The 22,500-nt window shown below is 47.3% G+C and overlaps 62 non-coding genes and 14 pseudogenes across 62 annotated transcripts in view; all 76 read right to left on the bottom strand.

Annotated features, from left to right (window-relative positions):
• Positions 1 to 57, bottom strand: part of LOC146266391 (5S ribosomal RNA) — a 119-nt gene extending 62 nt beyond the window's left edge. Inside the window, exon 1 of the ribosomal RNA XR_014726886.1 lies at positions 1 to 57. This exon is cut by the window's left edge and continues 62 nt beyond it. This is a non-coding gene — a ribosomal RNA (5S ribosomal RNA).
• Positions 58 to 227: 170 nt separating this feature from the next.
• On the bottom strand, positions 228 to 346 carry LOC146266390 (5S ribosomal RNA). Its single transcript, XR_014726885.1, has one exon. It is a non-coding gene; the product is annotated as a 5S ribosomal RNA (ribosomal RNA).
• Positions 347 to 520: 174 nt separating this feature from the next.
• On the bottom strand, positions 521 to 639 carry LOC146266389 (5S ribosomal RNA). The gene has a single exon (XR_014727878.1). It is a non-coding gene; the product is annotated as a 5S ribosomal RNA (ribosomal RNA).
• Positions 640 to 819: 180 nt separating this feature from the next.
• On the bottom strand, positions 820 to 938 carry LOC146266388 (5S ribosomal RNA). The gene has a single exon (XR_014726884.1). It is a non-coding gene; the product is annotated as a 5S ribosomal RNA (ribosomal RNA).
• A 170-nt stretch (positions 939 to 1,108) lies between these two features.
• LOC146266387 (5S ribosomal RNA) lies at positions 1,109 to 1,227 on the bottom strand. The gene has a single exon (XR_014729197.1). It is a non-coding gene; the product is annotated as a 5S ribosomal RNA (ribosomal RNA).
• Positions 1,228 to 1,407: 180 nt separating this feature from the next.
• On the bottom strand, positions 1,408 to 1,526 carry LOC146266386 (5S ribosomal RNA). The gene has a single exon (XR_014727877.1). It is a non-coding gene; the product is annotated as a 5S ribosomal RNA (ribosomal RNA).
• A 183-nt stretch (positions 1,527 to 1,709) lies between these two features.
• Positions 1,710 to 1,828, bottom strand: LOC146266385 (5S ribosomal RNA). Its single transcript, XR_014726883.1, has one exon. It is a non-coding gene; the product is annotated as a 5S ribosomal RNA (ribosomal RNA).
• Positions 1,829 to 1,998: 170 nt separating this feature from the next.
• LOC146266384 (5S ribosomal RNA) lies at positions 1,999 to 2,117 on the bottom strand. The gene has a single exon (XR_014726882.1). It is a non-coding gene; the product is annotated as a 5S ribosomal RNA (ribosomal RNA).
• A 174-nt stretch (positions 2,118 to 2,291) lies between these two features.
• Positions 2,292 to 2,410, bottom strand: LOC146266383 (5S ribosomal RNA). The gene has a single exon (XR_014726880.1). It is a non-coding gene; the product is annotated as a 5S ribosomal RNA (ribosomal RNA).
• Positions 2,411 to 2,598: 188 nt separating this feature from the next.
• On the bottom strand, positions 2,599 to 2,717 carry LOC146266382 (5S ribosomal RNA). Its single transcript, XR_014728887.1, has one exon. It is a non-coding gene; the product is annotated as a 5S ribosomal RNA (ribosomal RNA).
• A 186-nt stretch (positions 2,718 to 2,903) lies between these two features.
• LOC146266381 (5S ribosomal RNA) lies at positions 2,904 to 3,022 on the bottom strand. Its single transcript, XR_014726879.1, has one exon. It is a non-coding gene; the product is annotated as a 5S ribosomal RNA (ribosomal RNA).
• A 176-nt stretch (positions 3,023 to 3,198) lies between these two features.
• LOC146266380 (5S ribosomal RNA) lies at positions 3,199 to 3,317 on the bottom strand. Its single transcript, XR_014729336.1, has one exon. It is a non-coding gene; the product is annotated as a 5S ribosomal RNA (ribosomal RNA).
• Positions 3,318 to 3,513: 196 nt separating this feature from the next.
• LOC146266379 (5S ribosomal RNA) lies at positions 3,514 to 3,632 on the bottom strand. The gene has a single exon (XR_014727876.1). It is a non-coding gene; the product is annotated as a 5S ribosomal RNA (ribosomal RNA).
• Positions 3,633 to 3,816: 184 nt separating this feature from the next.
• LOC146266378 (5S ribosomal RNA) lies at positions 3,817 to 3,935 on the bottom strand. The gene has a single exon (XR_014726878.1). It is a non-coding gene; the product is annotated as a 5S ribosomal RNA (ribosomal RNA).
• A 172-nt stretch (positions 3,936 to 4,107) lies between these two features.
• On the bottom strand, positions 4,108 to 4,226 carry LOC146266377 (5S ribosomal RNA; annotated as a pseudogene).
• Positions 4,227 to 4,408: 182 nt separating this feature from the next.
• Positions 4,409 to 4,527, bottom strand: LOC146266376 (5S ribosomal RNA; annotated as a pseudogene).
• Positions 4,528 to 4,711: 184 nt separating this feature from the next.
• On the bottom strand, positions 4,712 to 4,830 carry LOC146266375 (5S ribosomal RNA; annotated as a pseudogene).
• A 188-nt stretch (positions 4,831 to 5,018) lies between these two features.
• LOC146266374 (5S ribosomal RNA) lies at positions 5,019 to 5,137 on the bottom strand. The gene has a single exon (XR_014726877.1). It is a non-coding gene; the product is annotated as a 5S ribosomal RNA (ribosomal RNA).
• Positions 5,138 to 5,321: 184 nt separating this feature from the next.
• LOC146266373 (5S ribosomal RNA) lies at positions 5,322 to 5,440 on the bottom strand. Its single transcript, XR_014726876.1, has one exon. It is a non-coding gene; the product is annotated as a 5S ribosomal RNA (ribosomal RNA).
• Positions 5,441 to 5,628: 188 nt separating this feature from the next.
• Positions 5,629 to 5,747, bottom strand: LOC146266372 (5S ribosomal RNA). Its single transcript, XR_014726875.1, has one exon. It is a non-coding gene; the product is annotated as a 5S ribosomal RNA (ribosomal RNA).
• Positions 5,748 to 5,923: 176 nt separating this feature from the next.
• Positions 5,924 to 6,042, bottom strand: LOC146266371 (5S ribosomal RNA). The gene has a single exon (XR_014729335.1). It is a non-coding gene; the product is annotated as a 5S ribosomal RNA (ribosomal RNA).
• A 188-nt stretch (positions 6,043 to 6,230) lies between these two features.
• LOC146266370 (5S ribosomal RNA) lies at positions 6,231 to 6,349 on the bottom strand (annotated as a pseudogene).
• Positions 6,350 to 6,533: 184 nt separating this feature from the next.
• Positions 6,534 to 6,652, bottom strand: LOC146266369 (5S ribosomal RNA). Its single transcript, XR_014727875.1, has one exon. It is a non-coding gene; the product is annotated as a 5S ribosomal RNA (ribosomal RNA).
• A 184-nt stretch (positions 6,653 to 6,836) lies between these two features.
• On the bottom strand, positions 6,837 to 6,955 carry LOC146266368 (5S ribosomal RNA). Its single transcript, XR_014726874.1, has one exon. It is a non-coding gene; the product is annotated as a 5S ribosomal RNA (ribosomal RNA).
• Positions 6,956 to 7,123: 168 nt separating this feature from the next.
• On the bottom strand, positions 7,124 to 7,242 carry LOC146266367 (5S ribosomal RNA; annotated as a pseudogene).
• Positions 7,243 to 7,414: 172 nt separating this feature from the next.
• On the bottom strand, positions 7,415 to 7,533 carry LOC146266366 (5S ribosomal RNA). Its single transcript, XR_014729333.1, has one exon. It is a non-coding gene; the product is annotated as a 5S ribosomal RNA (ribosomal RNA).
• A 196-nt stretch (positions 7,534 to 7,729) lies between these two features.
• On the bottom strand, positions 7,730 to 7,848 carry LOC146266365 (5S ribosomal RNA; annotated as a pseudogene).
• Positions 7,849 to 8,032: 184 nt separating this feature from the next.
• Positions 8,033 to 8,151, bottom strand: LOC146266364 (5S ribosomal RNA). The gene has a single exon (XR_014727874.1). It is a non-coding gene; the product is annotated as a 5S ribosomal RNA (ribosomal RNA).
• A 182-nt stretch (positions 8,152 to 8,333) lies between these two features.
• On the bottom strand, positions 8,334 to 8,452 carry LOC146266363 (5S ribosomal RNA; annotated as a pseudogene).
• A 168-nt stretch (positions 8,453 to 8,620) lies between these two features.
• Positions 8,621 to 8,739, bottom strand: LOC146266362 (5S ribosomal RNA; annotated as a pseudogene).
• Positions 8,740 to 8,911: 172 nt separating this feature from the next.
• On the bottom strand, positions 8,912 to 9,030 carry LOC146266361 (5S ribosomal RNA; annotated as a pseudogene).
• Positions 9,031 to 9,214: 184 nt separating this feature from the next.
• On the bottom strand, positions 9,215 to 9,333 carry LOC146266360 (5S ribosomal RNA). The gene has a single exon (XR_014726873.1). It is a non-coding gene; the product is annotated as a 5S ribosomal RNA (ribosomal RNA).
• Positions 9,334 to 9,505: 172 nt separating this feature from the next.
• On the bottom strand, positions 9,506 to 9,624 carry LOC146266359 (5S ribosomal RNA). Its single transcript, XR_014726872.1, has one exon. It is a non-coding gene; the product is annotated as a 5S ribosomal RNA (ribosomal RNA).
• A 184-nt stretch (positions 9,625 to 9,808) lies between these two features.
• LOC146266358 (5S ribosomal RNA) lies at positions 9,809 to 9,927 on the bottom strand. Its single transcript, XR_014726871.1, has one exon. It is a non-coding gene; the product is annotated as a 5S ribosomal RNA (ribosomal RNA).
• Positions 9,928 to 10,103: 176 nt separating this feature from the next.
• Positions 10,104 to 10,222, bottom strand: LOC146266357 (5S ribosomal RNA). Its single transcript, XR_014729332.1, has one exon. It is a non-coding gene; the product is annotated as a 5S ribosomal RNA (ribosomal RNA).
• Positions 10,223 to 10,416: 194 nt separating this feature from the next.
• Positions 10,417 to 10,535, bottom strand: LOC146266356 (5S ribosomal RNA; annotated as a pseudogene).
• Positions 10,536 to 10,719: 184 nt separating this feature from the next.
• LOC146266355 (5S ribosomal RNA) lies at positions 10,720 to 10,838 on the bottom strand. The gene has a single exon (XR_014727872.1). It is a non-coding gene; the product is annotated as a 5S ribosomal RNA (ribosomal RNA).
• Positions 10,839 to 11,020: 182 nt separating this feature from the next.
• LOC146266354 (5S ribosomal RNA) lies at positions 11,021 to 11,139 on the bottom strand. The gene has a single exon (XR_014726869.1). It is a non-coding gene; the product is annotated as a 5S ribosomal RNA (ribosomal RNA).
• A 172-nt stretch (positions 11,140 to 11,311) lies between these two features.
• On the bottom strand, positions 11,312 to 11,430 carry LOC146266353 (5S ribosomal RNA; annotated as a pseudogene).
• Positions 11,431 to 11,616: 186 nt separating this feature from the next.
• LOC146266352 (5S ribosomal RNA) lies at positions 11,617 to 11,735 on the bottom strand. Its single transcript, XR_014726868.1, has one exon. It is a non-coding gene; the product is annotated as a 5S ribosomal RNA (ribosomal RNA).
• A 172-nt stretch (positions 11,736 to 11,907) lies between these two features.
• Positions 11,908 to 12,026, bottom strand: LOC146266351 (5S ribosomal RNA). The gene has a single exon (XR_014726867.1). It is a non-coding gene; the product is annotated as a 5S ribosomal RNA (ribosomal RNA).
• A 168-nt stretch (positions 12,027 to 12,194) lies between these two features.
• On the bottom strand, positions 12,195 to 12,313 carry LOC146266350 (5S ribosomal RNA). The gene has a single exon (XR_014726866.1). It is a non-coding gene; the product is annotated as a 5S ribosomal RNA (ribosomal RNA).
• A 184-nt stretch (positions 12,314 to 12,497) lies between these two features.
• LOC146266349 (5S ribosomal RNA) lies at positions 12,498 to 12,616 on the bottom strand. The gene has a single exon (XR_014726865.1). It is a non-coding gene; the product is annotated as a 5S ribosomal RNA (ribosomal RNA).
• A 172-nt stretch (positions 12,617 to 12,788) lies between these two features.
• On the bottom strand, positions 12,789 to 12,907 carry LOC146266348 (5S ribosomal RNA). Its single transcript, XR_014729331.1, has one exon. It is a non-coding gene; the product is annotated as a 5S ribosomal RNA (ribosomal RNA).
• A 190-nt stretch (positions 12,908 to 13,097) lies between these two features.
• On the bottom strand, positions 13,098 to 13,216 carry LOC146266347 (5S ribosomal RNA; annotated as a pseudogene).
• A 194-nt stretch (positions 13,217 to 13,410) lies between these two features.
• Positions 13,411 to 13,529, bottom strand: LOC146266346 (5S ribosomal RNA). The gene has a single exon (XR_014727871.1). It is a non-coding gene; the product is annotated as a 5S ribosomal RNA (ribosomal RNA).
• Positions 13,530 to 13,709: 180 nt separating this feature from the next.
• Positions 13,710 to 13,828, bottom strand: LOC146266345 (5S ribosomal RNA). The gene has a single exon (XR_014726864.1). It is a non-coding gene; the product is annotated as a 5S ribosomal RNA (ribosomal RNA).
• Positions 13,829 to 14,000: 172 nt separating this feature from the next.
• On the bottom strand, positions 14,001 to 14,119 carry LOC146266344 (5S ribosomal RNA). Its single transcript, XR_014726863.1, has one exon. It is a non-coding gene; the product is annotated as a 5S ribosomal RNA (ribosomal RNA).
• A 212-nt stretch (positions 14,120 to 14,331) lies between these two features.
• LOC146266343 (5S ribosomal RNA) lies at positions 14,332 to 14,450 on the bottom strand (annotated as a pseudogene).
• A 180-nt stretch (positions 14,451 to 14,630) lies between these two features.
• On the bottom strand, positions 14,631 to 14,749 carry LOC146266342 (5S ribosomal RNA). The gene has a single exon (XR_014727870.1). It is a non-coding gene; the product is annotated as a 5S ribosomal RNA (ribosomal RNA).
• A 172-nt stretch (positions 14,750 to 14,921) lies between these two features.
• Positions 14,922 to 15,040, bottom strand: LOC146266341 (5S ribosomal RNA). The gene has a single exon (XR_014728885.1). It is a non-coding gene; the product is annotated as a 5S ribosomal RNA (ribosomal RNA).
• A 184-nt stretch (positions 15,041 to 15,224) lies between these two features.
• LOC146266340 (5S ribosomal RNA) lies at positions 15,225 to 15,343 on the bottom strand. The gene has a single exon (XR_014727869.1). It is a non-coding gene; the product is annotated as a 5S ribosomal RNA (ribosomal RNA).
• A 180-nt stretch (positions 15,344 to 15,523) lies between these two features.
• On the bottom strand, positions 15,524 to 15,642 carry LOC146266339 (5S ribosomal RNA). The gene has a single exon (XR_014727868.1). It is a non-coding gene; the product is annotated as a 5S ribosomal RNA (ribosomal RNA).
• A 186-nt stretch (positions 15,643 to 15,828) lies between these two features.
• On the bottom strand, positions 15,829 to 15,947 carry LOC146266338 (5S ribosomal RNA). Its single transcript, XR_014726862.1, has one exon. It is a non-coding gene; the product is annotated as a 5S ribosomal RNA (ribosomal RNA).
• A 168-nt stretch (positions 15,948 to 16,115) lies between these two features.
• Positions 16,116 to 16,234, bottom strand: LOC146266337 (5S ribosomal RNA). The gene has a single exon (XR_014726861.1). It is a non-coding gene; the product is annotated as a 5S ribosomal RNA (ribosomal RNA).
• Positions 16,235 to 16,432: 198 nt separating this feature from the next.
• On the bottom strand, positions 16,433 to 16,551 carry LOC146266336 (5S ribosomal RNA). Its single transcript, XR_014727867.1, has one exon. It is a non-coding gene; the product is annotated as a 5S ribosomal RNA (ribosomal RNA).
• Positions 16,552 to 16,725: 174 nt separating this feature from the next.
• LOC146266335 (5S ribosomal RNA) lies at positions 16,726 to 16,844 on the bottom strand. Its single transcript, XR_014727866.1, has one exon. It is a non-coding gene; the product is annotated as a 5S ribosomal RNA (ribosomal RNA).
• Positions 16,845 to 17,024: 180 nt separating this feature from the next.
• LOC146266334 (5S ribosomal RNA) lies at positions 17,025 to 17,143 on the bottom strand. The gene has a single exon (XR_014728700.1). It is a non-coding gene; the product is annotated as a 5S ribosomal RNA (ribosomal RNA).
• Positions 17,144 to 17,319: 176 nt separating this feature from the next.
• LOC146266333 (5S ribosomal RNA) lies at positions 17,320 to 17,438 on the bottom strand. The gene has a single exon (XR_014726860.1). It is a non-coding gene; the product is annotated as a 5S ribosomal RNA (ribosomal RNA).
• A 174-nt stretch (positions 17,439 to 17,612) lies between these two features.
• LOC146266332 (5S ribosomal RNA) lies at positions 17,613 to 17,731 on the bottom strand. The gene has a single exon (XR_014726858.1). It is a non-coding gene; the product is annotated as a 5S ribosomal RNA (ribosomal RNA).
• A 182-nt stretch (positions 17,732 to 17,913) lies between these two features.
• Positions 17,914 to 18,032, bottom strand: LOC146266331 (5S ribosomal RNA). Its single transcript, XR_014727865.1, has one exon. It is a non-coding gene; the product is annotated as a 5S ribosomal RNA (ribosomal RNA).
• A 178-nt stretch (positions 18,033 to 18,210) lies between these two features.
• Positions 18,211 to 18,329, bottom strand: LOC146266330 (5S ribosomal RNA). Its single transcript, XR_014728699.1, has one exon. It is a non-coding gene; the product is annotated as a 5S ribosomal RNA (ribosomal RNA).
• A 178-nt stretch (positions 18,330 to 18,507) lies between these two features.
• On the bottom strand, positions 18,508 to 18,626 carry LOC146266329 (5S ribosomal RNA). Its single transcript, XR_014726857.1, has one exon. It is a non-coding gene; the product is annotated as a 5S ribosomal RNA (ribosomal RNA).
• A 170-nt stretch (positions 18,627 to 18,796) lies between these two features.
• On the bottom strand, positions 18,797 to 18,915 carry LOC146266328 (5S ribosomal RNA). The gene has a single exon (XR_014729016.1). It is a non-coding gene; the product is annotated as a 5S ribosomal RNA (ribosomal RNA).
• Positions 18,916 to 19,101: 186 nt separating this feature from the next.
• Positions 19,102 to 19,220, bottom strand: LOC146266327 (5S ribosomal RNA). Its single transcript, XR_014727864.1, has one exon. It is a non-coding gene; the product is annotated as a 5S ribosomal RNA (ribosomal RNA).
• A 176-nt stretch (positions 19,221 to 19,396) lies between these two features.
• LOC146266326 (5S ribosomal RNA) lies at positions 19,397 to 19,515 on the bottom strand. Its single transcript, XR_014728623.1, has one exon. It is a non-coding gene; the product is annotated as a 5S ribosomal RNA (ribosomal RNA).
• A 172-nt stretch (positions 19,516 to 19,687) lies between these two features.
• On the bottom strand, positions 19,688 to 19,806 carry LOC146266325 (5S ribosomal RNA). The gene has a single exon (XR_014728698.1). It is a non-coding gene; the product is annotated as a 5S ribosomal RNA (ribosomal RNA).
• Positions 19,807 to 19,982: 176 nt separating this feature from the next.
• LOC146266324 (5S ribosomal RNA) lies at positions 19,983 to 20,101 on the bottom strand. Its single transcript, XR_014726856.1, has one exon. It is a non-coding gene; the product is annotated as a 5S ribosomal RNA (ribosomal RNA).
• A 174-nt stretch (positions 20,102 to 20,275) lies between these two features.
• On the bottom strand, positions 20,276 to 20,394 carry LOC146266323 (5S ribosomal RNA). The gene has a single exon (XR_014726855.1). It is a non-coding gene; the product is annotated as a 5S ribosomal RNA (ribosomal RNA).
• Positions 20,395 to 20,576: 182 nt separating this feature from the next.
• LOC146266322 (5S ribosomal RNA) lies at positions 20,577 to 20,695 on the bottom strand. The gene has a single exon (XR_014726854.1). It is a non-coding gene; the product is annotated as a 5S ribosomal RNA (ribosomal RNA).
• A 182-nt stretch (positions 20,696 to 20,877) lies between these two features.
• On the bottom strand, positions 20,878 to 20,996 carry LOC146266321 (5S ribosomal RNA). Its single transcript, XR_014728270.1, has one exon. It is a non-coding gene; the product is annotated as a 5S ribosomal RNA (ribosomal RNA).
• A 188-nt stretch (positions 20,997 to 21,184) lies between these two features.
• On the bottom strand, positions 21,185 to 21,303 carry LOC146266320 (5S ribosomal RNA). The gene has a single exon (XR_014728999.1). It is a non-coding gene; the product is annotated as a 5S ribosomal RNA (ribosomal RNA).
• A 186-nt stretch (positions 21,304 to 21,489) lies between these two features.
• On the bottom strand, positions 21,490 to 21,598 carry LOC146266319 (5S ribosomal RNA; annotated as a pseudogene).
• Positions 21,599 to 21,774: 176 nt separating this feature from the next.
• Positions 21,775 to 21,893, bottom strand: LOC146266318 (5S ribosomal RNA). Its single transcript, XR_014728269.1, has one exon. It is a non-coding gene; the product is annotated as a 5S ribosomal RNA (ribosomal RNA).
• A 190-nt stretch (positions 21,894 to 22,083) lies between these two features.
• On the bottom strand, positions 22,084 to 22,202 carry LOC146266317 (5S ribosomal RNA). Its single transcript, XR_014728998.1, has one exon. It is a non-coding gene; the product is annotated as a 5S ribosomal RNA (ribosomal RNA).
• Positions 22,203 to 22,390: 188 nt separating this feature from the next.
• LOC146266316 (5S ribosomal RNA) overlaps positions 22,391 to 22,500 on the bottom strand; it is a 119-nt gene continuing 9 nt past the window's right edge. The window contains exon 1 of the ribosomal RNA XR_014726853.1: positions 22,391 to 22,500. This exon is cut by the window's right edge and continues 9 nt beyond it. This is a non-coding gene — a ribosomal RNA (5S ribosomal RNA).

Raw genomic sequence — 22,500 nt, 5'->3', positions numbered from 1 at the left:
GCTTAGCTTCCGAGATCAGACGAGATCGGGCGTTGCCAGGCTGGTATGGCCGTACGAAATAAGTTGACAACCATAGGCTACTTATCCATATACAGATTTAGCAATTGACAATGCAAGGTAGTCTCTCTCTCTCTCTCGTGTCAAAATGAAAACAGCTTCCAGCCCCTTTCATGAAGGACTACTTGTGCATATTGCAAGATGTCAGTTTCTAAGTGAATGAGCAAAAGAGCATACAGCACCTGGTATTCCCAGGCGGTCTCCCATCCAAGTACTAACCAGGCCCGACCCTGCTTAGCTTCCGAGATCAGACGAGATCGGGCGTTGCCAGGCTGGTATGGCCGTACGAAATAAGTTGACAACCATAGGCTACTTATCCATATACAGATTTAGCAATTGACAATGCAAGGTGGTCTCTCTCTCTCTCTCTCTCGTGTCAAAATGAAAACAGCTTCCAGCCCCTTTCATGAAGGACTACTTGTGCATATTGCAAGATTTCAGTTTCTAAGTGAATGAGCAAAAGAGCATACAGCACCTGGTATTCCCAGGCGGTCTCCCATCCAAGTACTAACCAGGCCCGACCCTGCTTAGCTTCCGAGATCAGACGTGATCGGGCGTTGCCAGGCTGGTATGGCCGTACGAAATAAGTTGACAACCATAGGCTACTTATCCATATACAGATTTGGCATTTGACAATGCAAGGTGGTCTCTCTCTCTCTCTCTCTCTCTCTCGTGTCAAAATGAAAACAGTTTCCAGCCCCTTTCATGAAGGACTACTTGTGCATATTGCAAGATGTCAGTTTCTAAGTGAATGAGCAAAAGAGCATACAGCACCTGGTATTCCCAGGCGGTCTCCCATCCAAGTACTAACCAGGCCCGACCCTGCTTAGCTTCCGAGATCAGACGAGATCGGGCGTTGCCAGGCTGGTATGGCCGTACGAAATAAGTTGACAACCATAGGCTACTTATCCATATACAGATTTAGCAATTGACAATGCAAGGTAGTCTCTCTCTCTCTCTCGTGTCAAAATGAAAACAGCTTCCAGCCCCTTTCATGAAGGACTACTTGTGCATATTGCAAGATGTCAGTTTCTAAGTGAATGAGCAAAAGAGCATACAGCACCTGGTATTCCCAGGCGGTCTCCCATCCAAGTACTAACCAGACCCGACCCTGCTTAGCTTCCGAGATCAGACGTGATCGGGCGTTGCCAGGCTGGTATGGCCGTACGAAATAAGTTGACAACCATAGGCTACTTATCCATATACAGATTTAGCAATTGACAATGCAAGGTGGTCTCTCTCTCTCTCTCTCTCTCTCTCGTGTCAAAATGAAAACAGCTTCCAGCCCCTTTCATGAAGGACTACTTGTGCATATTGCAAGATGTCAGTTTCTAAGTGAATGAGCAAAAGAGCATACAGCACCTGGTATTCCCAGGCGGTCTCCCATCCAAGTACTAACCAGGCCCGACCCTGCTTAGCTTCCGAGATCAGACGTGATCGGGCGTTGCCAGGCTGGTATGGCCGTACGAAATAAGTTGACAACCATAGGCTACTTATCCATATACAGATTTGGCATTTGACAATGCAAGGTGGTCTCTCTCTCTCTCTCTCTCTCTCTCTCTCGTGTCAAAATGAAAACAGTTTCCAGCCCCTTTCATGAAGGACTACTTGTGCATATTGCAAGATGTCAGTTTTAAGTGAATGAGCAAAAGAGCATACAGCACCTGGTATTCCCAGGCGGTCTCCCATCCAAGTACTAACCAGGCCCGACCCTGCTTAGCTTCCGAGATCAGACGAGATCGGGCGTTGCCAGGCTGGTATGGCCGTACGAAATAAGTTGACAACCATAGGCTACTTATCCATATACAGATTTAGCAATTGACAATGCAAGGTAGTCTCTCTCTCTCTCTCGTGTCAAAATGAAAACAGCTTCCAGCCCCTTTCATGAAGGACTACTTGTGCATATTGCAAGATGTCAGTTTCTAAGTGAATGAGCAAAAGAGCATACAGCACCTGGTATTCCCAGGCGGTCTCCCATCCAAGTACTAACCAGGCCCGACCCTGCTTAGCTTCCGAGATCAGACGAGATCGGGCGTTGCCAGGCTGGTATGGCCGTACGAAATAAGTTGACAACCATAGGCTACTTATCCATATACAGATTTAGCAATTGACAATGCAAGGTGGTCTCTCTCTCTCTCTCTCTCGTGTCAAAATGAAAACAGCTTCCAGCCCCTTTCATGAAGGACTACTTGTGCATATTGCAAGATTTCAGTTTCTAAGTGAATGAGCAAAAGAGCATACAGCACCTGGTATTCCCAGGCGGTCTCCCATCCAAGTACTAACCAGGCCCGACCCTGCTTAGCTTCCGAGATCAGACGAGATCGGGCGTTGCCAGGCTGGTATGGCCGTACGAAATAAGTTGACAACCATAGGCTACTTATCCATATACAGATTTAGCAATTGACAATGCAAGGTAGTCTCTCTCTCTCTCTCTCTCTCTCTCTCTCTCTCGTGTCAAAATGAAAACAGCTTCCAGCCCCTTTCATGAAGGACTACTTGTGCATATTGCAAGATGTCAGTTTCTAAGTGAATGAGCAAAAGAGCATACAGCACCTGGTATTCCCAGGCGGTCTCCCATCCAAGTACTAACCAGGCCCGACCCTGCTTAGCTTCCGAGATCAGACGAGATCGGGCGTTGCCAGGCTGGTATGGCCGTACTAAATAAGTTGACAACCATAGGCTACTTATCCATATACAGATTTAGCAATTGACAATGCAAGGTAGTCTCTCTCTCTCTCTCTCTCTCTCTCTCTCTCGTGTCAAAATGAAAACAGCTTCCAGCCCCTTTCATGAAGGACTACTTGTGCATATTGCAAGATGTCAGTTTCTAAGTGAATGAGCAAAAGAGCATACAGCACCTGGTATTCCCAGGCGGTCTCCCATCCAAGTACTAACCAGGCCCGACCCTGCTTAGCTTCCGAGATCAGACGAGATCGGGCGTTGCCAGGCTGGTATGGCCGTACGAAATAAGTTGACAACCATAGGCTACTTATCCATATACAGATTTAGCAATTGACAATGCAAGGTGGTCTCTCTCTCTCTCTCTCTCTCGTGTCAAAATGAAAACAGCTTCCAGCCCCTTTCATGAAGGACTACTTGTGCATATTGCAAGATGTCAGTTTCTAAGTGAATGAGCAAAAGAGCATACAGCACCTGGTATTCCCAGGCGGTCTCCCATCCAAGTACTAACCAGGCCCGACCCTGCTCAGCTTCCGAGATCAGACGAGATCGGGCGTTGCCAGGCTGGTATGGCCGTACGAAATAAGTTGACAACCATAGGCTACTTATCCATATACAGATTTAGCAATTGACAATGCAAGGTAGTCTCTCTCTCTCTCTCTCTCTCTCTCTCTCTCTCTCTCTCTCGTGTCAAAATGAAAACAGCTTCCAGCCCCTTTCATGAAGGACTACTTGTGCATATTGCAAGATGTCAGTTTCTAAGTGAATGAGCAAAAGAGCATACAGCACCTGGTATTCCCAGGCGGTCTCCCATCCAAGTACTAACCAGGCCCGACCCTGCTTAGCTTCCGAGATCAGACGTGATCGGGCGTTGCCAGGCTGGTATGGCCGTACGAAATAAGTTGACAACCATAGGCTACTTATCCATATACAGATTTAGCAATTGACAATGCAAGGTGGTCTCTCTCTCTCTCTCTCTCTCTCTCTCTCGTGTCAAAATGAAAACAGCTTCCAGCCCCTTTCATGAAGGACTACTTGTGCATATTGCAAGATGTCAGTTTCTAAGTGAATGAGCAAAAGAGCATACAGCACCTGGTATTCCCAGGCGGTCTCCCATCCAAGTACTAACCAGGCCCGACCCTGCTTAGCTTCCGAGATCAGACGAGATCGGGCGTTGCCAGGCTGGTATGGCCGTACGAAATAAGTTGACAACCATAGGCTACTTATCCATATACAGATTTAGCAATTGACAATGCAAGGTGGTCTCTCTCTCTCTCTCTCGTGTCAAAATGAAAACAGCTTCCAGCCCCTTTCATGAAGGACTACTTGTGCATATTGCAAGATGTCAGTTTCTAAGTGAATGAGCAAAAGAGCATACAGCACCTGGTATTCCCAGGCGGTCTCCCATCCAAGTACTAACCAGGCCCGACCCTGCTTAGCTTCCGAGATCAGACATGATCGGGCGTTGCCAGGCTGGTATGGCCGTAAGAAATAAGTTGACAACCATAGGCTACTTATCCATATACAGATTTAGCAATTGACAATGCAAGGTGGTCTCTCTCTCTCTCTCTCTCTCTCTCTCGTGTCAAAATGAAAACAGCTTCCAGCCCCTTTCATGAAGGACTACTTGTGCATATTGCAAGATGTCAGTTTCTAAGTGAATGAGCAAAAGAGCATACAGCACCTGGTATTCCCAGGCGGTCTCCCATCCAAGTACTAACCAGGCCCGACCCTGCTTAGCTTACGAGATCAGACGTGATCGGGCGTTGCCAGGCTGGTATGGCCGTACGAAATAAGTTGACAACCATAGGCTACTTATCCATATACAGATTTAGCAATTGACAATGCAAGGTGGTCTCTCTCTCTCTATCTCTCTCTCTCTCTCGTGTCAAAATGAAAACAGCTTCCAGCCCCTTTCATGAAGGACTACTTGTGCATATTGCAAGATGTCAGTTTCTAAGTGAATGAGCAAAAGAGCATACAGCACCTGGTATTCCCAGGCGGTCTCCCATCCAAGTACTAACCAGGCCCGACCCTGCTTAGCTTACGAGATCAGACGTGATCGGGCGTTGCCAGGCTGGTATGGCCGTACGAAATAAGTTGACAACCATAGGCTACTTATCCATATACAGATTTAGCAATTGACAATGCAAGGTGGTCTCTCTCTCTCTCTCTCTCTCTCTCTCTCTCTCGTGTCAAAATGAAAACAGCTTCCAGCCCCTTTCATGAAGGACTACTTGTGCATATTGCAAGATGTCAGTTTCTAAGTGAATGAGCAAAAGAGCATACAGCACCTGGTATTCCCAGGCGGTCTCCCATCCAAGTACTAACCAGGCCCGACCCTGCTTAGCTTCCGAGATCAGACGAGATCGGGCGTTGCCAGGCTGGTATGGCCGTACGAAATAAGTTGACAACCATAGGCTACTTATCCATATACAGATTTAGCAATTGACAATGCAAGGTGGTCTCTCCCTCTCTCTCTCTCTCTCTCTCTCGTGTCAAAATGAAAACAGCTTCCAGCCCCTTTCATGAAGGACTACTTGTGCATATTGCAAGATGTCAGTTTCTAAGTGAATGAGCAAAAGAGCATACAGCACCTGGTATTCCCAGGCGGTCTCCCATCCAAGTACTAACCAGGCCCGACCCTGCTTAGCTTCCGAGATCAGACGAGATCGGGCGTTGCCAGGCTGGTATGGCCGTACGAAATAAGTTGACAACCATAGGCTACTTATCCATATACAGATTTAGCAATTGACAATGCAAGGTGGTCTCTCTCTCTCTCTCTCTCTCTCTCTCTCTCTCGTGTCAAAATGAAAACAGCTTCCAGCCCCTTTCATGAAGGACTACTTGTGCATATTGCAAGATGTCAGTTTCTAAGTGAATGAGCAAAAGAGCATACAGCACCTGGTATTCCCAGGCGGTCTCCCATCCAAGTACTAACCAGGCCCGACCCTGCTTAGCTTCCGAGATCAGACGAGATCGGGCGTTGCCAGGCTGGTATGGCCGTACGAAATAAGTTGACAACCATAGGCTACTTATCCATATACAGATTTAGCAATTGACAATGCAAGGTGGTCTCTCTCTCTCTCTCTCTCTCGTGTCAAAATGAAAACAGCTTCCAGCCCCTTTCATGAAGGACTACTTGTGCATATTGCAAGATTTCAGTTTCTAAGTGAATGAGCAAAAGAGCATACAGCACCTGGTATTCCCAGGCGGTCTCCCATCCAAGTACTAACCAGGCCCGACCCTGCTCAGCTTCCGAGATCAGACGAGATCGGGCGTTGCCAGGCTGGTATGGCCGTACGAAATAAGTTGACAACCATAGGCTACTTATCCATATACAGATTTAGCAATTGACAATGCAAGGTAGTCTCTCTCTCTCTCTCTCTCTCTCTCTCTCTCTCGTGTCAAAATGAAAACAGCTTCCAGCCCCTTTCATGAAGGACTACTTGTGCATATTGCAAGATGTCAGTTTCTAAGTGAATGAGCAAAAGAGCATACAGCACCTGGTATTCCCAGGCGGTCTCCCATCCAAGTACTAACCAGGCCCGACCCTGCTTAGCTTACGAGATCAGACGTGATCGGGCGTTGCCAGGCTGGTATGGCCGTACGAAATAAGTTGACAACCATAGGCTACTTATCCATATACAGATTTAGCAATTGACAATGCAAGGTGGTCTCTCTCTCTCTCTCTCTCTCTCTCTCTCGTGTCAAAATGAAAACAGCTTCCAGCCCCTTTCATGAAGGACTACTTGTGCATATTGCAAGATGTCAGTTTCTAAGTGAATGAGCAAAAGAGCATACAGCACCTGGTATTCCCAGGCGGTCTCCCATCCAAGTACTAACCAGGCCCGACCCTGCTTAGCTTCCGAGATCAGACGTGATCGGGCGTTGCCAGGCTGGTATGGCCGTACGAAATAAGTTGACAACCATAGGCTACTTATCCATATACAGATTTAGCAATTGACAATGCAAGGTGGTCTCTCTCTCTCTCTCTCTCTCTCTCTCTCGTGTCAAAATGAAAACAGCTTCCAGCCCCTTTCATGAAGGACTACTTGTGCATATTGCAAGATGTCAGTTTCTAAGTGAATGAGCAAAAGAGCATACAGCACCTGGTATTCCCAGGCGGTCTCCCATCCAAGTACTAACCAGGCCCGACCCTGCTTAGCTTCCGAGATCAGACGAGATCGGGCGTTGCCAGGCTGGTATGGCCGTACGAAATAAGTTGACAACCATAGGCTACTTATCCATATACAGATTTAGCAATTGACAATGCAAGGTAGTCTCTCTCTCTCTCGTGTCAAAATGAAAACAGCTTCCAGCCCCTTTCATGAAGGACTACTTGTGCATATTGCAAGATGTCAGTTTCTAAGTGAATGAGCAAAAGAGCATACAGCACCTGGTATTCCCAGGCGGTCTCCCATCCAAGTACTAACCAGGCCCGACCCTGCTTAGCTTCCGAGATCAGACGAGATTGGGCGTTGCCAGGCTGGTATGGCCGTACGAAATAAGTTGACAACCATAGGCTACTTATCCATATACAGATTTAGCAATTGACAATGCAAGGTGGTCTCTCTCTCTCTCTCTCGTGTCAAAATGAAAACAGCTTCCAGCCCCTTTCATGAAGGACTACTTGTGCATATTGCAAGATGTCAGTTTCTAAGTGAATGAGCAAAAGAGCATACAGCACCTGGTATTCCCAGGCGGTCTCCCATCCAAGTACTAACCAGGCCCGACCCTGCTCAGCTTCCGAGATCAGACGAGATCGGGCGTTGCCAGGCTGGTATGGCCGTACGAAATAAGTTGACAACCATAGGCTACTTATCCATATACAGATTTAGCAATTGACAATGCAAGGTAGTCTCTCTCTCTCTCTCTCTCTCTCTCTCTCTCTCTCTCTCTCGTGTCAAAATGAAAACAGCTTCCAGCCCCTTTCATGAAGGACTACTTGTGCATATTGCAAGATGTCAGTTTCTAAGTGAATGAGCAAAAGAGCATACAGCACCTGGTATTCCCAGGCGGTCTCCCATCCAAGTACTAACCAGGCCCGACCCTGCTTAGCTTACGAGATCAGACGTGATCGGGCGTTGCCAGGCTGGTATGGCCGTACGAAATAAGTTGACAACCATAGGCTACTTATCCATATACAGATTTAGCAATTGACAATGCAAGGTGGTCTCTCTCTCTCTCTCTCTCTCTCTCTCTCGTGTCAAAATGAAAACAGCTTCCAGCCCCTTTCATGAAGGACTACTTGTGCATATTGCAAGATGTCAGTTTCTAAGTGAATGAGCAAAAGAGCATACAGCACCTGGTATTCCCAGGCGGTCTCCCATCCAAGTACTAACCAGGCCCGACCCTGCTTAGCTTCCGAGATCAGACGTGATCGGGCGTTGCCAGGCTGGTATGGCCGTACGAAATAAGTTGACAACCATAGGCTACTTATCCATATACAGATTTAGCAATTGACAATGCAAGGTGGTCTCTCTCTCTCTCTCTCTCTCTCTCTCGTGTCAAAATGAAAACAGCTTCCAGCCCCTTTCATGAAGGACTACTTGTGCATATTGCAAGATGTCAGTTTCTAAGTGAATGAGCAAAAGAGCATACAGCACCTGGTATTCCCAGGCGGTCTCCCATCCAAGTACTAACCAGGCCCGACCCTGCTTAGCTTCCGAGATCAGACGAGATTGGGCGTTGCCAGGCTGGTATGGCCGTACGAAATAAGTTGACAACCATAGGCTACTTATCCATATACAGATTTAGCAATTGACAATGCAAGGTAGTCTCTCTCTCTCTCGTGTCAAAATGAAAACAGCTTCCAGCCCCTTTCATGAAGGACTACTTGTGCATATTGCAAGATGTCAGTTTCTAAGTGAATGAGCAAAAGAGCATACAGCACCTGGTATTCCCAGGCGGTCTCCCATCCAAGTACTAACCAGGCCCGACCCTGCTTAGCTTCCGAGATCAGACGAGATTGGGCGTTGCCAGGCTGGTATGGCCGTACGAAATAAGTTGACAACCATAGGCTACTTATCCATATACAGATTTAGCAATTGACAATGCAAGGTGGTCTCTCTCTCTCTCTCTCGTGTCAAAATGAAAACAGCTTCCAGCCCCTTTCATGAAGGACTACTTGTGCATATTGCAAGATGTCAGTTTCTAAGTGAATGAGCAAAAGAGCATACAGCACCTGGTATTCCCAGGCGGTCTCCCATCCAAGTACTAACCAGGCCCGACCCTGCTTAGCTTCCGAGATCAGACATGATCGGGCGTTGCCAGGCTGGTATGGCCGTAAGAAATAAGTTGACAACCATAGGCTACTTATCCATATACAGATTTAGCAATTGACAATGCAAGGTGGTCTCTCTCTCTCTCTCTCTCTCTCTCTCTCGTGTCAAAATGAAAACAGCTTCCAGCCCCTTTCATGAAGGACTACTTGTGCATATTGCAAGATGTCAGTTTCTAAGTGAATGAGCAAAAGAGCATACAGCACCTGGTATTCCCAGGCGGTCTCCCATCCAAGTACTAACCAGGCCCGACCCTGCTTAGCTTCCGAGATCAGACGAGATCGGGCGTTGCCAGGCTGGTATGGCCGTACGAAATAAGTTGACAACCATAGGCTACTTATCCATATACAGATTTAGCAATTGACAATGCAAGGTAGTCTCTCTCTCTCTCTCTCGTGTCAAAATGAAAACAGCTTCCAGCCCCTTTCATGAAGGACTACTTGTGCATATTGCAAGATGTCAGTTTCTAAGTGAATGAGCAAAAGAGCATACAGCACCTGGTATTCCCAGGCGGTCTCCCATCCAAGTACTAACCAGGCCCGACCCTGCTTAGCTTCCGAGATCAGACGAGATCGGGCGTTGCCAGGCTGGTATGGCCGTACGAAATAAGTTGACAACCATAGGCTACTTATCCATATACAGATTTAGCAATTGACAATGCAAGGTGGTCTCTCCCTCTCTCTCTCTCTCTCTCTCTCGTGTCAAAATGAAAACAGCTTCCAGCCCCTTTCATGAAGGACTACTTGTGCATATTGCAAGATGTCAGTTTCTAAGTGAATGAGCAAAAGAGCATACAGCACCTGGTATTCCCAGGCGGTCTCCCATCCAAGTACTAACCAGGCCCGACCCTGCTTAGCTTCCGAGATCAGACGAGATCGGGCGTTGCCAGGCTGGTATGGCCGTACGAAATAAGTTGACAACCATAGGCTACTTATCCATATACAGATTTAGCAATTGACAATGCAAGGTGGTCTCTCTCTCTCTCTCTCTCTCGTGTCAAAATGAAAACAGCTTCCAGCCCCTTTCATGAAGGACTACTTGTGCATATTGCAAGATTTCAGTTTCTAAGTGAATGAGCAAAAGAGCATACAGCACCTGGTATTCCCAGGCGGTCTCCCATCCAAGTACTAACCAGGCCCGACCCTGCTCAGCTTCCGAGATCAGACGAGATCGGGCGTTGCCAGGCTGGTATGGCCGTACGAAATAAGTTGACAACCATAGGCTACTTATCCATATACAGATTTAGCAATTGACAATGCAAGGTAGTCTCTCTCTCTCTCTCTCTCTCTCTCTCTCTCTCTCTCTCGTGTCAAAATGAAAACAGCTTCCAGCCCCTTTCATGAAGGACTACTTGTGCATATTGCAAGATGTCAGTTTCTAAGTGAATGAGCAAAAGAGCATACAGCACCTGGTATTCCCAGGCGGTCTCCCATCCAAGTACTAACCAGGCCCGACCCTGCTTAGCTTACGAGATCAGACGTGATCGGGCGTTGCCAGGCTGGTATGGCCGTACGAAATAAGTTGACAACCATAGGCTACTTATCCATATACAGATTTAGCAATTGACAATGCAAGGTGGTCTCTCTCTCTCTCTCTCTCTCTCTCTCTCGTGTCAAAATGAAAACAGTTTCCAGCCCCTTTCATGAAGGACTACTTGTGCATATTGCAAGATGTCAGTTTCTAAGTGAATGAGCAAAAGAGCATACAGCACCTGGTATTCCCAGGCGGTCTCCCATCCAAGTACTAACCAGGCCCGACCCTGCTTAGCTTCCGAGATCAGACGTGATCGGGCGTTGCCAGGCTGGTATGGCCGTACGAAATAAGTTGACAACCATAGGCTACTTATCCATATACAGATTTAGCAATTGACAATGCAAGGTGGTCTCTCTCTCTCTCTCTCTCTCTCTCTCGTGTCAAAATGAAAACAGCTTCCAGCCCCTTTCATGAAGGACTACTTGTGCATATTGCAAGATGTCAGTTTCTAAGTGAATGAGCAAAAGAGCATACAGCACCTGGTATTCCCAGGCGGTCTCCCATCCAAGTACTAACCAGGCCCGACCCTGCTTAGCTTCCGAGATCAGACGAGATCGGGCGTTGCCAGGCTGGTATGGCCGTACGAAATAAGTTGACAACCATAGGCTACTTATCCATATACAGATTTAGCAATTGACAATGCAAGGTGGTCTCTCTCTCTCTCTCTCGTGTCAAAATGAAAACAGCTTCCAGCCCCTTTCATGAAGGACTACTTGTGCATATTGCAAGATGTCAGTTTCTAAGTGAATGAGCAAAAGAGCATACAGCACCTGGTATTCCCAGGCGGTCTCCCATCCAAGTACTAACCAGGCCCGACCCTGCTTAGCTTCCGAGATCAGACATGATCGGGCGTTGCCAGGCTGGTATGGCCGTAAGAAATAAGTTGACAACCATAGGCTACTTATCCATATACAGATTTAGCAATTGACAATGCAAGGTGGTCTCTCTCTCTCTCTCTCTCTCTCTCTCTCTCGTGTCAAAATGAAAACAGCTTCCAGCCCCTTTCATGAAGGACTACTTGTGCATATTGCAAGATGTCAGTTTCTAAGTGAATGAGCAAAAGAGCATACAGCACCTGGTATTCCCAGGCGGTCTCCCATCCAAGTACTAACCAGGCCCGACCCTGCTTAGCTTCCGAGATCAGACGAGATCGGGCGTTGCCAGGCTGGTATGGCCGTACGAAATAAGTTGACAACCATAGGCTACTTATCCATATACAGATTTAGCAATTGACAATGCAAGGTAGTCTCTCTCTCTCTCTCTCGTGTCAAAATGAAAACAGCTTCCAGCCCCTTTCATGAAGGACTACTTGTGCATATTGCAAGATGTCAGTTTCTAAGTGAATGAGCAAAAGAGCATACAGCACCTGGTATTCCCAGGCGGTCTCCCATCCAAGTACTAACCAGGCCCGACCCTGCTTAGCTTCCGAGATCAGACGAGATCGGGCGTTGCCAGGCTGGTATGGCCGTACGAAATAAGTTGACAACCATAGGCTACTTATCCATATACAGATTTAGCAATTGACAATGCAAGGTGGTCTCTCTCTCTCTCGTGTCAAAATGAAAACAGCTTCCAGCCCCTTTCATGAAGGACTACTTGTGCATATTGCAAGATGTCAGTTTCTAAGTGAATGAGCAAAAGAGCATACAGCACCTGGTATTCCCAGGCGGTCTCCCATCCAAGTACTAACCAGGCCCGACCCTGCTTAGCTTCCGAGATCAGACGAGATCGGGCGTTGCCAGGCTGGTATGGCCGTACGAAATAAGTTGACAACCATAGGCTACTTATCCATATACAGATTTAGCAATTGACAATGCAAGGTAGTCTCTCTCTCTCTCTCTCTCTCTCTCTCTCGTGTCAAAATGAAAACAGCTTCCAGCCCCTTTCATGAAGGACTACTTGTGCATATTGCAAGATGTCAGTTTCTAAGTGAATGAGCAAAAGAGCATACAGCACCTGGTATTCCCAGGCGGTCTCCCATCCAAGTACTAACCAGGCCCGACCCTGCTTAGCTTCCGAGATCAGACGAGATCGGGCGTTGCCAGGCTGGTATGGCCGTACGAAATAAGTTGACAACCATAGGCTACTTATCCATATACAGATTTAGCAATTGACAATGCAAGGTGGTCTCTCTCTCTCTCTCTCGTGTCAAAATGAAAACAGCTTCCAGCCCCTTTCATGAAGGACTACTTGTGCATATTGCAAGATTTCAGTTTCTAAGTGAATGAGCAAAAGAGCATACAGCACCTGGTATTCCCAGGCGGTCTCCCATCCAAGTACTAACCAGGCCCGACCCTGCTCAGCTTCCGAGATCAGACGAGATCGGGCGTTGCCAGGCTGGTATGGCCGTACGAAATAAGTTGACAACCATAGGCTACTTATCCATATACAGATTTAGCAATTGACAATGCAAGGTAGTCTCTCTCTCTCTCTCTCTCTCTCTCTCTCTCTCTCGTGTCAAAATGAAAACAGCTTCCAGCCCCTTTCATGAAGGACTACTTGTGCATATTGCAAGATGTCAGTTTCTAAGTGAATGAGCAAAAGAGCATACAGCACCTGGTATTCCCAGGCGGTCTCCCATCCAAGTACTAACCAGGCCCGACCCTGCTTAGCTTACGAGATCAGACGTGATCGGGCGTTGCCAGGCTGGTATGGCCGTACGAAATAAGTTGACAACCATAGGCTACTTATCCATATACAGATTTAGCAATTGACAATGCAAGGTGGTCTCTCTCTCTCTCTCTCTCTCTCTCTCTCTCTCTCTCTCGTGTCAAAATGAAAACAGCTTCCAGCCCCTTTCATGAAGGACTACTTGTGCATATTGCAAGATGTCAGTTTCTAAGTGAATGAGCAAAAGAGCATACAGCACCTGGTATTCCCAGGCGGTCTCCCATCCAAGTACTAACCAGGCCCGACCCTGCTTAGCTTCCGAGATCAGACGTGATCGGGCGTTGCCAGGCTGGTATGGCCGTACGAAATAAGTTGACAACCATAGGCTACTTATCCATATACAGATTTAGCAATTGACAATGCAAGGTGGTCTCTCTCTCTCTCTCTCTCTCTCTCGTGTCAAAATGAAAACAGCTTCCAGCCCCTTTCATGAAGGACTACTTGTGCATATTGCAAGATGTCAGTTTCTAAGTGAATGAGCAAAAGAGCATACAGCACCTGGTATTCCCAGGCGGTCTCCCATCCAAGTACTAACCAGGCCCGACCCTGCTTAGCTTCCGAGATCAGACGAGATCGGGCGTTGCCAGGCTGGTATGGCCGTACGAAATAAGTTGACAACCATAGGCTACTTATCCATATACAGATTTAGCAATTGACAATGCAAGGTAGTCTCTCTCTCTCTCTCTCGTGTCAAAATGAAAACAGCTTCCAGCCCCTTTCATGAAGGACTACTTGTGCATATTGCAAGATTTCAGTTTCTAAGTGAATGAGCAAAAGAGCATACAGCACCTGGTATTCCCAGGCGGTCTCCCATCCAAGTACTAACCAGGCCCGACCCTGCTTAGCTTCCGAGATCAGACGAGATCGGGCGTTGCCAGGCTGGTATGGCCGTACGAAATAAGTTGACAACCATAGGCTACTTATCCATATACAGATTTAGCAATTGACAATGCAAGGTAGTCTCTCTCTCTCTCTCTCTCTCTCTCTCTCTCTCTCTCTCTCTCTCTCTCTCTCTCTCGTGTCAAAATGAAAACAGCTTCCAGCCCCTTTCATGAAGGACTACTTGTGCATATTGCAAGATGTCAGTTTCTAAGTGAATGAGCAAAAGAGCATACAGCACCTGGTATTCCCAGGCGGTCTCCCATCCAAGTACTAACCAGGCCCGACCCTGCTTAGCTTCCGAGATCAGACGTGATCTGGCGTTGCCAGGCTGGTATGGCCGTACGAAATAAGTTGACAACCATAGGCTACTTATCCATATACAGATTTAGCAATTGACAATGCAAGGTGGTCTCTCTCTCTCTCTCTCTCTCTCTCGTGTCAAAATGAAAACAGCTTCCAGCCCCTTTCATGAAGGACTACTTGTGCATATTGCAAGATGTCAGTTTCTAAGTGAATGAGCAAAAGAGCATACAGCACCTGGTATTCCCAGGCGGTCTCCCATCCAAGTACTAACCAGGCCCGACCCTGCTTAGCTTCCGAGATCAGACGTGATCGGGCGTTGCCAGGCTGGTATGGCCGTACGAAATAAGTTGACAACCATAGGCTACTTATCCATATACAGATTTAGCAATTGACAATGCAAGGTGGTCTCTCTCTCTCTCTCTCGTGTCAAAATGAAAACAGCTTCCAGCCCCTTTCATGAAGGACTACTTGTGCATATTGCAAGATTTCAGTTTCTAAGTGAATGAGCAAAAGAGCATACAGCACCTGGTATTCCCAGGCGGTCTCCCATCCAAGTACTAACCAGGCCCGACCCTGCTTAGCTTCCGAGATCAGACGAGATCGGGCGTTGCCAGGCTGGTATGGCCGTACTAAATAAGTTGACAACCATAGGCTACTTATCCATATACAGATTTAGCAATTGACAATGCAAGGTAGTCTCTCTCTCTCTCTCTCTCTCTCTCTCTCGTGTCAAAATGAAAACAGCTTCCAGCCCCTTTCATGAAGGACTACTTGTGCATATTGCAAGATGTCAGTTTCTAAGTGAATGAGCAAAAGAGCATACAGCACCTGGTATTCCCAGGCGGTCTCCCATCCAAGTACTAACCAGGCCCGACCCTGCTTAGCTTCCGAGATCAGACGTGATCGGGCGTTGCCAGGCTGGTATGGCCGTACGAAATAAGTTGACAACCATAGGCTACTTATCCATATACAGATTTAGCAATTGACAATGCAAGGTGGTCTCTCTCTCTCTCTCTCTCTCTCTCGTGTCAAAATGAAAACAGCTTCCAGCCCCTTTCATGAAGGACTACTTGTGCATATTGCAAGATGTCAGTTTCTAAGTGAATGAGCAAAAGAGCATACAGCACCTGGTATTCCCAGGCGGTCTCCCATCCAAGTACTAACCAGGCCCGACCCTGCTTAGCTTCCGAGATCAGACGTGATCGGGCGTTGCCAGGCTGGTATGGCCGTACGAAATAAGTTGACAACCATAGGCTACTTATCCATATACAGATTTAGCAATTGACAATGCAAGGTGGTCTCTCTCTCTCTCTCTCTCTCTCTCTCTCTCGTGTCAAAATGAAAACAGCTTCCAGCCCCTTTCATGAAGGACTACTTGTGCATATTGCAAGATGTCAGTTTCTAAGTGAATGAGCAAAAGAGCATACAGCACCTGGTATTCCCAGGCGGTCTCCCATCCAAGTACTAACCAGGCCCGACCCTGCTTAGCTTCCGAGATCAGACGAGATCGGGCGTTGCCAGGCTGGTATGGCCGTACGAAATAAGTTGACAACCATAGGCTACTTATCCATATACAGATTTAGCAATTGACAATGCAAGGTAGTCTCTCTCTCTCTCGTGTCAAAATGAAAACAGCTTCCAGCCCCTTTCATGAAGGACTACTTGTGCATATTGCAAGATTTCAGTTTCTAAGTGAATGAGCAAAAGAGCATACAGCACCTGGTATTCCCAGGCGGTCTCCCATCCAAGTACTAACCAGGCCCGACCCTGCTTAGCTTCCGAGATCAGACGAGATCGGGCGTTGCCAGGCTGGTATGGCCGTACGAAATAAGTTGACAACCACAGGCTACTTATCCATATACAGATTTAGCAATTGACAATGCAAGGTAGTCTCTCTCTCTCTCTCTCTCTCTCTCTCTCTCTCTCTCTCTCTCGTGTCAAAATGAAAACAGCTTCCAGCCCCTTTCATGAAGGACTACTTGTGCATATTGCAAGATGTCAGTTTCTAAGTGAATGAGCAAAAGAGCATACAGCACCTGGTATTCCCAGGCGGTCTCCCATCCAAGTACTAACCAGGCCCGACCCTGCTTAGCTTCCGAGATCAGACGTGATCGGGCGTTGCCAGGCTGGTATGGCCGTACGAAATAAGTTGACAACCATAGGCTACTTATCCATATACAGATTTAGCAATTGACAATGCAAGGTGGTCTCTCTCTCTCTCTCTCTCGTGTCAAAATGAAAACAGCTTCCAGCCCCTTTCATGAAGGACTACTTGTGCATATTGCAAGATGTCAGTTTCTAAGTGAATGAGCAAAAGAGCATACAGCACCTGGTATTCCCAGGCGGTCTCCCATCCAAGTACTAACCAGGCCCGACCCTGCTTAGCTTCCGAGATCAGACGTGATCGGGCGTTGCCAGGCTGGTATGGCCGTACGAAATAAGTTGACAACCATAGGCTACTTATCCATATACAGATTTAGCAATTGACAATGCAAGGTGGTCTCTCTCTCTCTCTCTCTCTCTCTCGTGTCAAAATGAAAACAGCTTCCAGCCCCTTTCATGAAGGAATACTTGTGCATATTGCAAGATGTCAGTTTCTAAGTGAATGAGCAAAAGAGCATACAGCACCTGGTATTCCCAGGCGGTCTCCCATCCAAGTACCAACCAGGCCCGACCCTGCTTAGCTTCCGAGATCAGACGAGATCGGGCGTTGCCAGGCTGGTATGGCCGTACGAAATAAGTTGACAACCATAGGCTACTTATCGATATACAGATTTAGCAATTGACAATGCAAGGTAGTCTCTCTCTCTCTCTCTCTCTCGTGTCAAAATGAAAACAGCTTCCAGCCCCTTTCATGAAGGACTACTTGTGCATATTGCAAGATGTCAGTTTCTAAGTGAATGAGCAAAAGAGCATACAGCACCTGGTATTCCCAGGCGGTCTCCCATCCAAGTACTAACCAGGCCCGACCCTGCTTAGCTTCCGAGATCAGACGAGATCGGGCGTTGCCAGGCTGGTATGGCCGTACGAAATAAGTTGACAACCATAGGCTACTTATCCATATACAGATTTAGCGATTGACAATGCAAGGTGGTCTCTCTCTCTCTCTCTCTCGTGTCAAAATGAAAACAGCTTCCAGCCCCTTTCATGAAGGACTACTTGTGCATATTGCAAGATTTAAGTTTCTAAGTGAATGAGCAAAAGAGCATACAGCACCTGGTATTCCCAGGCGGTCTCCCATCCAAGTACTAACCAGGCCCGACCCTGCTTAGCTTCCGAGATCAGACGAGATCGGGCGTTGCCAGGCTGGTATGGCCGTACGAAATAAGTTGACAACCATAGGCTACTTATCCATATACAGATTTAGCAATTGACAATGCAAGGTAGTCTCTCTCTCTCTCTCTCTCTCTCTCTCGTGTCAAAATGAAAACAGCTTCCAGCCCCTTTCATGAAGGACTACTTGTGCATATTGCAAGATGTCAGTTTCTAAGTGAATGAGCAAAAGAGCATACAGCACCTGGTATTCCCAGGCGGTCTCCCATCCAAGTACTAACCAGGCCCGACCCTGCTTAGCTTCCGAGATCAGACGTGATCGGGCGTTGCCAGGCTGGTATGGCCGTACGAAATAAGTTGACAACCATAGGCTACTTATCCATATACAGATTTAGCAATTGACAATGCAAGGTGGTCTCTCTCTCTCTCTCTCTCTCTCGTGTCAAAATGAAAACAGCTTCCAGCCCCTTTCATGAAGGACTACTTGTGCATATTGCAAGATGTCAGTTTCTAAGTGAATGAGCAAAAGAGCATACAGCACCTGGTATTCCCAGGCGGTCTCCCATCCAAGTACCAACCAGGCCCGACCCTGCTTAGCTTCCGAGATCAGACGAGATCGGGCGTTGCCAGGCTGGTATGGCCGTACGAAATAAGTTGACAACCATAGGCTACTTATCGATATACAGATTTAGCAATTGACAATGCAAGGTAGTCTCTCTCTCTCTCTCTCTCTCTCGTGTCAAAATGAAAACAGCTTCCAGCCCCTTTCATGAAGGACTACTTGTGCATATTGCAAGATGTCAGTTTCTAAGTGAATGAGCAAAAGAGCATACAGCACCTGGTATTCCCAGGCGGTCTCCCATCCAAGTACTAACCAGGCCCGACCCTGCTTAGCTTCCGAGATCAGACGAGATCGGGCGTTGCCAGGCTGGTATGGCCGTACGAAATAAGTTGACAACCATAGGCTACTTATCCATATACAGATTTAGCGATTGACAATGCAAGGTGGTCTCTCTCTCTCTCTCGTGTCAAAATGAAAACAGCTTCCAGCCCCTTTCATGAAGGACTACTTGTGCATATTGCAAGATGTCAGTTTCTAAGTGAATGAGCAAAAGAGCATACAGCACCTGGTATTCCGAGGCGGTCTCCCATCCAAGTACTAACCAGGCCCGACCCTGCTTAGCTTCCGAGATCAGACGAGATCGGGCGTTGCCAGGCTGGTATGGCCGTACGAAATAAGTTGACAACCATAGGCTACTTATCCATATACAGATTTAGCAATTGACAATGCAAGGTAGTCTCTCTCTCTCTCTCTCTCTCTCTCTCTCTCGTGTCAAAATGAAAACAGCTTCCAGCCCCTTTCATGAAGGACTACTTGTGCATATTGCAAGATGTCAGTTTCTAAGTGAATGAGCAAAAGAGCATACAGCACCTGGTATTCCCAGGCGGTCTCCCATCCAAGTACTAACCAGGCCCGACCCTGCTTAGCTTCCGAGATCAGACGTGATCGGGCGTTGCCAGGCTGGTATGGCCGTACGAAATAAGTTGACAACCATAGGCTACTTATCCATATACAGATTTAGCAATTGACAATGCAAGGTGGTCTCTCTCTCTCTCTCTCTCTCGTGTCAAAATGAAAACAGCTTCCAGCCCCTTTCATGAAGGACTACTTGTGCATATTGCAAGATGTCAGTTTCTAAGTGAATGAGCAAAAGAGCATACAGCACCTGGTATTCCCAGGCGGTCTCCCATCCAAGTACTAACCAGGCCCGACCCTGCTTAGCTTCCGAGATCAGACGTGATCGGGCGTTGCCAGGCTGGTATGGCCGTACAAAATAAGTTGACAACCATAGGCTACTTATCCATATACAGATTTAGCAATTGACAATGCAAGGTGGTCTCTCTCTCTCTCTCTCGTGTCAAAATGAAAACAGCTTCCAGCCCCTTTCATGAAGGACTACTTGTGCATATTGCAAGATGTCAGTTTCTAAGTGAATGAGCAAAAGAGCATACAGCACCTGGTATTCCCAGGCGGTCTCCCATCCAAGTACCAACCAGGCCCGACCCTGCTTAGCTTCCGAGATCAGACGAGATCGGGCGTTGCCAGGCTGGTATGGCCGTACGAAATAAGTTGACAACCATAGGCTACTTATCGATATACAGATTTAGCAATTGACAATGCAAGGTAGTCTCTCTCTCTCTCTCTCTCTCGTGTCAAAATGAAAACAGCTTCCAGCCCCTTTCATGAAGGACTACTTGTGCATATTGCAAGATGTCAGTTTCTAAGTGAATGAGCAAAAGAGCATACAGCACCTGGTATTCCCAGGCGGTCTCCCATCCAAGTACTAACCAGGCCCGACCCTGCTTAGCTTCCGAGATCAGACGAGATCGGGCGTTGCCAGGCTGGTATGGCCGTACGAAATAAGTTGACAACCATAGGCTACTTATCCATATACAGATTTAGCGATTGACAATGCAAGGTGGTCTCTCTCTCTCTCTCTCTCGTGTCAAAATGAAAACAGCTTCCAGCCCCTTTCATGAAGGACTACTTGTGCATATTGCAAGATTTCAGTTTCTAAGTGAATGAGCAAAAGAGCATACAGCACCTGGTATTCCCAGGCGGTCTCCCATCCAAGTACTAACCAGGCCCGACCCTGCTTAGCTTCCGAGATCAGACGAGATCGGGCGTTGCCAGGCTGGTATGGCCGTACGAAATAAGTTGACAACCATAGGCTACTTATCCATATACAGATTTAGCAATTGACAATGCAAGGTAGTCTCTCTCTCTCTCTCTCTCTCTCTCTCGTGTCAAAATGAAAACAGCTTCCAGCCCCTTTCATGAAGGACTACTTGTGCATATTGCAAGATGTCAGTTTCTAAGTGAATGAGCAAAAGAGCATACAGCACCTGGTATTCCCAGGCGGTCTCCCATCCAAGTACTAACCAGGCCCGACCCTGCTTAGCTTCCGAGATCAGACGAGATCGGGCGTTGCCAGGCTGGTATGGCCGTACGAAATAAGTTGACAACCATAGGCTACTTATCCATATACAGATTTAGCAATTGACAATGCAAGGTAGTCTCTCTCTCTCTCTCTCTCTCTCTCTCGTGTCAAAATGAAAACAGCTTCCAGCCCCTTTCATGAAGGACTACTTGTGCATATTGCAAGATGTCAGTTTCTAAGTGAATGAGCAAAAGAGCATACAGCACCTGGTATTCCCAGGCGGTCTCCCATCCAAGTACTAACCAGGCCCGACCCTGCTTAGCTTCCGAGATCAGACGAGATCGGGCGTTGCCAGGCTGGTATGGCCGTACAAAATAAGTTGACAACCATAGGCTACTTATCCATATACAGATTTAGCAATTGACAATGCAAGGTAGTCTCTCTCTCTCTCTCTCTCTCTCTCTCTCTCTCGTGTCAAAATGAAAACAGCTTCCAGCCCCTTTCATGAAGGACTACTTGTGCATATTGCAAGATGTCAGTTTCTAAGTGAATGAGCAAAAGAGCATACAGCACCTAGTATTCCCAGGCGGTCTCCCATCCAAGTACTAACCAGGCCCGACCCTGCTTAGCTTCCGAGATCAGACGAGATCGGGCGTGGCCAGGCTGGTATGGCCGTACGAAATAAGTTGACAACCATAGGCTACTTATCCATATACAGATTTAGCAATTGACAATGCAAGGTAGTCTCTCTCTCTCTCTCTCTCTCTCTCTCTCTCGTGTCAAAATGAAAACAGCTTCCAGCCCCTTTCATGAAGGACTACTTGTGCATATTGCAAGATTTCAGTTTCTAAGTGAATGAGCAAAAGAGCATACAGCACCTGGTATTCCCAGGCGGTCTCCCATCCAAGTACTAACCAGGCCCGACCCTGCTTAGCTTCCGAGATCAGGCGTTGCCAGGCTGGTATGGCCGTACGAAATAAGTTGACAACCATAGGCTACTTATCCATATACAGATTTAGCAATTGACAATGCAAGGTAGTCTCTCTCTCTCTCTCTCTCTCGTGTCAAAATGAAAACAGCTTCCAGCCCCTTTCATGAAGGACTACTTGTGCATATTGCAAGATGTCAGTTTCTAAGTGAATGAGCAAAAGAGCATACAGCACCTGGTATTCCCAGGCGGTCTCCCATCCAAGTACTAACCAGGCCCGACCCTGCTTAGCTTCCGAGATCAGACGAGATCGGGCGTTGCCAGGCTGGTATGGCCGTACAAAATAAGTTGACAACCATAGGCTACTTATCCATATACAGATTTAGCAATTGACAATGCAAGGTAGTCTCTCTCTCTCTCTCTCTCTCTCTCTCTCTCTCTCGTGTCAAAATGAAAACAGCTTCCAGCCCCTTTCATGAAGGACTACTTGTGCATATTGCAAGATGTCAGTTTCTAAGTGAATGAGCAAAAGAGCATACAGCACCTAGTATTCCCAGGCGGTCTCCCATCCAAGTACTAACCAGGCCCGACCCTGCTTAGCTTCCGAGATCAGACGAGATCGGGCGTGGCCAGGCTGGTATGGCCGTACGAAATAAGTTGACAACCATAGGCTACTTATCCATATACAGATTTAGCAATTGACAATGCAAGGTAGTCTCTCTCTCTCTCTCTCTCTCTCTCTCTCTCTCGTGTCAAAATGAAAACAGCTTCCAGCCCCTTTCATGAAGGACTACTTGTGCATATTGCAAGATTTCAGTTTCTAAGTGAATGAGCAAAAGAGCATACAGCACCTGGTATTCCCAGGCGGTCTCCCATCCAAGTACTAACCAGGCCCGACCCTGCTTAGCTTCCGAGATCAGACGAGATCGGGCGTTGCCAGGCTGGTATG

The sequence above is a fragment of the Hypomesus nipponensis genome, chromosome 12 (genome assembly GCF_054491055.1).
Source record: "Hypomesus nipponensis isolate SF chromosome 12, ASM5449105v1, whole genome shotgun sequence".
Taxonomy (NCBI): domain Eukaryota; kingdom Metazoa; phylum Chordata; class Actinopteri; order Osmeriformes; family Osmeridae; genus Hypomesus; species Hypomesus nipponensis.
Note: the sequence above shows the minus strand (reverse complement) of the source record. Positions and strands in the feature narration are given on the sequence as shown.